Raw genomic sequence first — 7500 nt, 5'->3', positions numbered from 1 at the left:
TTGTTAACATGTCTGGACTTTCATTTCCATACACAGAATGAATGAATATTTCTTGCTGCATCCATTGGCAAAGAGCTTCTTTTGAATTCACACAGCATGCAATGTTTTCTATGGGTCTCATTTAAACTCAATTTAAAAGAGTAGAATCGATATGAATTTAACCACTGTGATATGAAGTACTCTGAAAAGAACCTCCCACCCCACAGACTCACACAAAATAACATTAGAATGTAAAAGATGTTTATTTTACCACAAGTATTGAAAAAGTACCCCCAAAATGATCATGTCAATTGTCAGAGAACTTCCTTTCCATATATATACTATATATATATATATATGCATATGCGTGTGTGTGTGTATATATATGTGTGTGTGTGTGTGTATATATGTGTGTGTGTGTATATATATATGCATGTGTGTCTGTATATATATATATATATATATATATATAGCGTGTATATAATGTGAATATGTATATCTGTATATGTATGTATATATGTATGCAAGTATATGTGGGTGTGGTGCCCCAACATGGCCACAGCTTTAAAAATGAAACTATTTACAGAATTTTAAATATATATATAAACCGATAGGTCATTGATAGATAGATGTAGGTATGTGTGTCTCAATACACAAATTTGCACACATCCTCTTTCATTCATTTCTGCATACGTCTCCAGTTATATTTTCATGGAAGATGGAAATGTTGATTAAAGATTTTTTTGATTAAAGATTTTTTCGATTAAAGTTCTTTTTTTCTTTTAGGAGGAGGGAGGAGGCAAAGTTTTACCATTCATTTGTTTCTATATTTTTATTTTGTTTAGTTGAATTCTTTTCATTTGAAAAATTTTATATTGATAGAATCTGAGATTTTCTCTCTTCTTTTTTTTTTGAAAAGAAAAGAAAAACAATCAACATCAGGAATTGGTTGAGATTAAATAAACAAAAATGGTAAAAACCCAACAAAAAGACATCAACAAAAATTTAAATAGGTTTTGTTTTTATTTCTTTATTTTACCAGAATTTTTGACAATGGAATCAACCATTCAACCGACTTAGATTTTCATTTCATTCATGCTAATCATCATGGTTTTATGAATTTTATAATTTCAAATAATTTTAAACCAAATAACAATAAATATTTAAATAAATATTTCTTTTTTTTTTTTGAAAAATAATAAAATATTGAATTTATGATGTCCAAATATCAATCTGACATTTTGGAAACTTTTAGAAATTTTTCAAATGTTTTTTTCTTACCATATTTCTTGCGAGGTACTGAATCGAGAACTTTATATTTTCTGCATATGATTATTACTCAGATATTGACATGTCTGTGTGGTTAATAAGCTTGCTTTCCAAACATGACATTTTGAGTTCAGTCCTACTGTGCAGCAGGCATATTGCACAAGTGTCTTCCAGTTTAGCCCTGGGCCAACCAAATCCTTGTGAGTGGATTTGATAGAAGAACACTGAAAGAAACTCATTATATATATATATATGTACTGTTTCATGATGGTAAGATCAACAAAAAAAGTACTCCATCTGGTGAGAGATAAATATCATTTAATAAACACAATATATGTTTTTATATGTTACTATTAGTTTCATGTACTGAGAACATGCCAAACATTGTTTTATAATATGTCTGGTGTCCTGGCACAATCATCAGACACTACCCACATGAACTAAAAATGGAGCCAGAGTAAAAGTGAGAAAAGGTGAGGAGGAAGAACATATAAAAAGTGGGAGGTTAAAAAACTGGTAAACGAAAATGTAATCAAAAGAGTAATCATATATTATGTTTATTAAATATCTCTCTCTCTCTCTCTCTCTCTCTCTCTATATATATATATATATATATATATATATATATATATATATATAGATATATGTATGTATGTATGTGTGTATTTATACACACACACAGCATTAATACATTTATCCTATGCTACACAGAGTATCACATACATAACAATTAACTCGGCATGTTGGGGTAAACATATATTAAAAACAAAATATAAAAATATACAAAGTGGTATCAAAAAGTTCCTGGAATAGCTCTGTAGCATGCCAACAGATGGCAGTACAAGGTTGCATGTGTAGTGACAGCTAATAGTGACCTTCGTGGGGCAGTGTTCTGAGTGACATCGCTGTGTTTACTTCATAACTTGTGAAATTTGTGTTTTTTGTAATCACATGTATGCTGTCGTCTGTGATTTTGTCATGGACAAGAACAAAAAGCCAACATGAAATTTTGCGTTAAACTTGGGACCTTAGCGGAATTTGAACTCAGAATGTAAAGTTGGACAACCACTAAGTATTTTGTCCAGTGTGCTACTGATTCTGCCAACTCGCCATCTTAATAATAATAATAATAATGATAATAATAATAACAAGAGCATTCAGAGAGTGCAAACCTCCGCCAAGGCAACACCAATGTCCTCTCAATCATTATCCAGAGATGATTTTTAAAATGAGAATATCTGAAATAAACTCAACTACTCTCGCAAATGAGAATACTAAAAATGAACCTGACCATTCTCAAAAATTAAGTAAAAATAAACAGGAAAAATAACCTAGAATCCTTGACCGGTTCCTGACCGATCCCAAAATCTAATCAGTTTGTGCCAGTTACAAGGACAAACATCCCTGAAAGTTTCATCTGAATCCATCCAGCGGTTCTTGAGATATCTTGTCCACAGACAAACAAAGAAACAAACAAACATGAGTGGAATGGTTGGAACTGGTAAATATTGAAGTGAGGCGTAAATCACAGGCTACTCTTCAGACCAAGGATGTGTGTGTGTATAAGTGAGTAGACAAACAAAAGTATAGCACCCTACACATTTATTGGGAGTTACATGTATAGATCAAAACAGTTTTATTCAAAACTTCTTGGTACTCTGAGTTTCAAGTGTGATGCTAGTCCTCAACTGAGGATTAGCATCACGCTTGAAACTTGGAGTACCAAGGAGTTTGAATCAATCTGTTTTGATCTATATATATAAACACATGTACATGTATGTGTGTTTGTGTGGGTATAATATATATATATATATATATAAATGTTACAGAGATGAACTTGCATAGCAAGTGACTTGATCTGAGACAAAAGCAATTTCAGCATGAAAGGTGTTTATAAGCCATTTAAAACACACAAAAACCGTTAGATTCACTTCAACATTTAAATTTAATTTAAACTGCGACCTGTTCACTGACAAATTATATATATAAATGTTTATATTATATACTAGCAGTATCGCCCGGCGTTGCTCGGGTTTGTAAGGGAAATAACTATATAAGCATTTTTAGTGAGTTATAGCAAAAAAATAGCAAAAAATGCATTAAAGATGGAATAAAAAATGATAGTAATTTCTTTTTTAAATCGTTGACTCATGTAGACATTTTTAGAGAGTTACTTCCCTTTTTAATCGTAGACTCATCGTAGACGCGCGCTAATACCCAGAAGGGCTCGATATGAATCACGACTATAAGATACCCGGTTTTGGTTACACTGCACCGCAAAATGTGGGAGTAGTTAGGAATTTAAATCGTAGGAGACAGACACACAACTTCAATTTTATATATAAAGATTTATGCAACAACTAAAACATTCGGTTGTGCAAATTGTTTGCACAGGAAACCTGCCCTGTGTGGCGGTAATTGCCGTTTTTGTGGATCTGTTTCAGCTTTTTTAGCGATCTCTGTTTTGGCGACTTCAAGCCATGAAGTCGTTGTTCTAAAAGAACGCTGGTCTCCTTCACAACGCATTACGACGTTGATTTCCTTACACTCCCTTCCCCACAGCTTCACGAGGGAGGGAAGAAGGGGGAGAAGCAACACAGGTGCAGGCGTGAGCGTGGACGCCAACTCCGCCGCCATCGACACACGAAAAAATATGCATTAAAATGGAATAAAAAATGATGCTAAATTATTTTTAAAATCGTAGACTCATCGTAGACGTGCGCTAATACCCAGACGGGCTCGATATGAATCACGACTATAAGATACCCGAATTTGGTTAAACTGCACCGCAAAATTTGGGAGTAGTTAGGAATCTAAATCGAAGGGGACAGACACTCACACAACTACAGTTTTATATATATAGATATTTCTATATATGGCTGTGCACTTGTATTTTTGTAATATTTAAAGTTATAAAATTCTTTAAAATACAAAAGATGTGGAAATCAGTCTATGTTAGAATTTAATCCATCTATCTCTCTGTATGTAATTCTATGTTTCTGTCTTTCTGTATATCTGTCTGTCTGTATGAGTGTCTGTATGTCTGTCTGTCTATCTATTGATCGATGTATCTATCTGTTGGTGTATCTGTGTGTTTATCTATTGATGTATCTATCTATCCATCCTTTCATGTGCACACACACACACACACACACACACACTCATTGAAACGTCAACAATCTTACAACCACCATCATTATTATGATAATTCCTTTGCATCCAATAATGTTGTACAGCCATAAAGAATTCTTAAGAGCTTGCCCAAGCTTCCAACCTTATTGTTTTCTTTCTCAAAAGACTAGCATTTGAAGAGTTCAGAATTATTCACAATAGACACTGTGGGGTTAACAAAAGAACAGTTTGAAATCTTGGGAAAAAAATAACCAGTATTGATTATTGATTATCTCCAGAAGAAATATTGACTATTGATCATGTAGTCTTGTGTGTAGTCTGTGTATTGTAGAGAAGCTTGTTATGTGGTGCAGATATTATTAGTGGGCCTGTGGGTATTTTCTGCTCTCAATTTGCTGGACAAAATAGTGGTTTCAAATTTTAGCACAAGGCCAGCAATTTCGGGGGAGGGGGTAAGTCGATTACATTAACGCCAGTGTTTAACTGGTACTTTATTTTATCGACCCCAAAAGGATGAAGAGCAAAGTCAACCTTGAAGGAATTTGAACTCTGTACAGAAAGACGGCTGAAATACTGCTGAGCATTTTTCCCAGTTTCCTAACAATTCTACCAGCTTGCCACCTTAAGACAGAAAAATAACCTTCTATAAGCACATGGCTAGTAATTTAAGGAGATGGGGTAAGTCGTTTACATTGACCCCAATACTCAACTGGTACTTATTTTATCAAACTTGAAAGGAAAAAAGACAAAGTTGACCTCGGCAGAATTTGAACTAAGTACAGAAAGATGGCCAAACTGCTACTAAGTATTTCGGTCAGCCTGCTAATGACTCTGCCAGGTCTCCGCCTTTTTCGGTGGATAAAATAATTAAGTGCAAAATGCGTTTTGTATATACTTAGTTTACTTTATTTGTTCCAGTCGTTAGTGTGTCGCTATCCTAGGGCACTGCTTGAAGGGTTCATGGGTCAAAGAAATCCACCTGCTCCTTATTTTGAGAGACTGGTACTTATTCTGTCAGTCTCTGTCTCTCTTGCCAAACCGTTAAGTTATGGGGATGTAAATGAATTAACACCGGTTGTTGAGCAGTGGTGGTTGACAAACACAATTTAAACACAAAGCTACACACTGATATATACATAAAAGATATAATTGATATATGAGTATATATATATATGTATATATATGTATGTATATATATGTATATATATGTATATATATATATATATATATATATATATATATATATATATATATATATATATATATATATAAAGGCGGCGAGCTGGCAGTAGCACGCCGGGCGAAATGCGAAGCCGTATTTCGTCTGCCGAACGTTCTGAGTTCAAACTCCGCCGAGGTCGACTTTGCCTTTCATCCTTTCGGGGTCGATAAATTAAGTACCAGTTACGCACTGGGGTCAATATAATCGACTTAATCCATTTGTCTGTCCTTGTTTGTCCTCTATGTGTTTAGCCCCTTGTGGGTAGTAAAGAAATGTATATATATATATATATATTATATATATATATATATATATATATAATATATATATATATATATATATATATATATATATGGAGTTAAATGCAGGTGTTATTCAAATCCTTTTACTTCCGATACATGTTTCGAAGATATCACTGGTATTATTCCAAAGGGATAAAATCATGTAAAACAATGTAATCTCTTCAGGGAAGTGAAGAAATGAAACCCGTCAATAAGCCATTTTAACAGAAAATGAATGTTATGTGTAGTGATTAACTGAACGCTATTAAGATTGTTTCAAAAAAACGTTATATAGTATATATATATATATATATATATATATATATTTTATTTTATTTTATGGTTAATAGCATATAGATTTCTGGTGCATCTAAGTTAAGTACCGCATTCATGTGAATTCAATAGAACTCACTTGTATCTTAATTGCTTTTACTATATATATATATATATATATATACTAATCACACACATGGTGGGCTTCTTTCACTTAAAAATATTATGCGAGTGGTTTTGCAAAATTGGATGTTTCAAGCTCTTTCATTTCATTTGTCTCATAAAAATGCACCATGTATGAAAAGTCATTCTAAGAACTACACTCATAAAATTGTTTGTTGTACTATTTAAAATAATTTAAGTAATATTTAAAAAGAAATTTTTTTTTTTTAAATCACTTTCAAAACAATGTTATTGCTCCTTGAACGAAGCTAAAATTCAAAAATGGTGGTAGTTACGTAAAAGATAATTAACACCATGTTTACAGTGTGCTGACAATTCAGTTCTTTTGTTTAAACCATTACTATTTTGTAACAGAATTCATAATTTTTCACTCAAACAACAATCACACTGCATTGTTGATTTCAAATGACATTTTAACACCAAGTATGCTGTTAGTCTTGATGTTAATTTTGCACAAATTTGTATTTCTGTGTATATATGTTTCTATGTAAATGTATGTATGTATATTTAAAAGGTTTTGCAAAAAATACATGATACAGACAAGAGTGTTTGGAGAAAGATTTTCTTAAATTATTAGCTATTTTAAAGAAACTCATAGATTTCTTCATAACATGCTAGAAACATTGAACAAATGTAAACTTCATTCCAAAAAGTTCCTGTTGTTCCATTTTTTTAAGATCAGTTTTTAAATAGTTCATAAGTTTTTAGAAAATCTTACTTCAAATATATATATATATATACATATAAATATATACAAATATGTACACACACAAGGACACACACATACACACACATATCTGTAAATGTAATATGTGACAATTAGCCATGATAAAACTCCGAGTTTCAGATGTTGGGGTGGAAATCTATTCAGTTATCCGGCCATCAGAAAAAATGCTATGAAAATGATCGTTAAACAAAGGGAAATTACTGTGTGATTGACCATTATTAAGACAAGAAGAGCTATCAGAATGACCGCTAAGTAAGAGGAGAGAGTAAAGGTAAAGGAGTAAGAATGTTCATAGTATTTGCATAAGCCCACATGACATCCGAAACTCAGAGTTTTATCATGGCTACCGAATGATTGTCACATATTACATTTACAGATAAATTCCTCTATTTACATAATATCGAGGTCTCTCTTCATTTCTGTTGTTGTCTTAC

The sequence above is a fragment of the Octopus sinensis genome, linkage group LG28, assembly GCF_006345805.1.
Source record: "Octopus sinensis linkage group LG28, ASM634580v1, whole genome shotgun sequence".
NCBI lineage: Eukaryota > Metazoa > Mollusca > Cephalopoda > Octopoda > Octopodidae > Octopus > Octopus sinensis.
The sequence above is the reverse complement of the archived record's forward strand: the minus strand, read 5'-3'. Positions refer to the sequence as shown.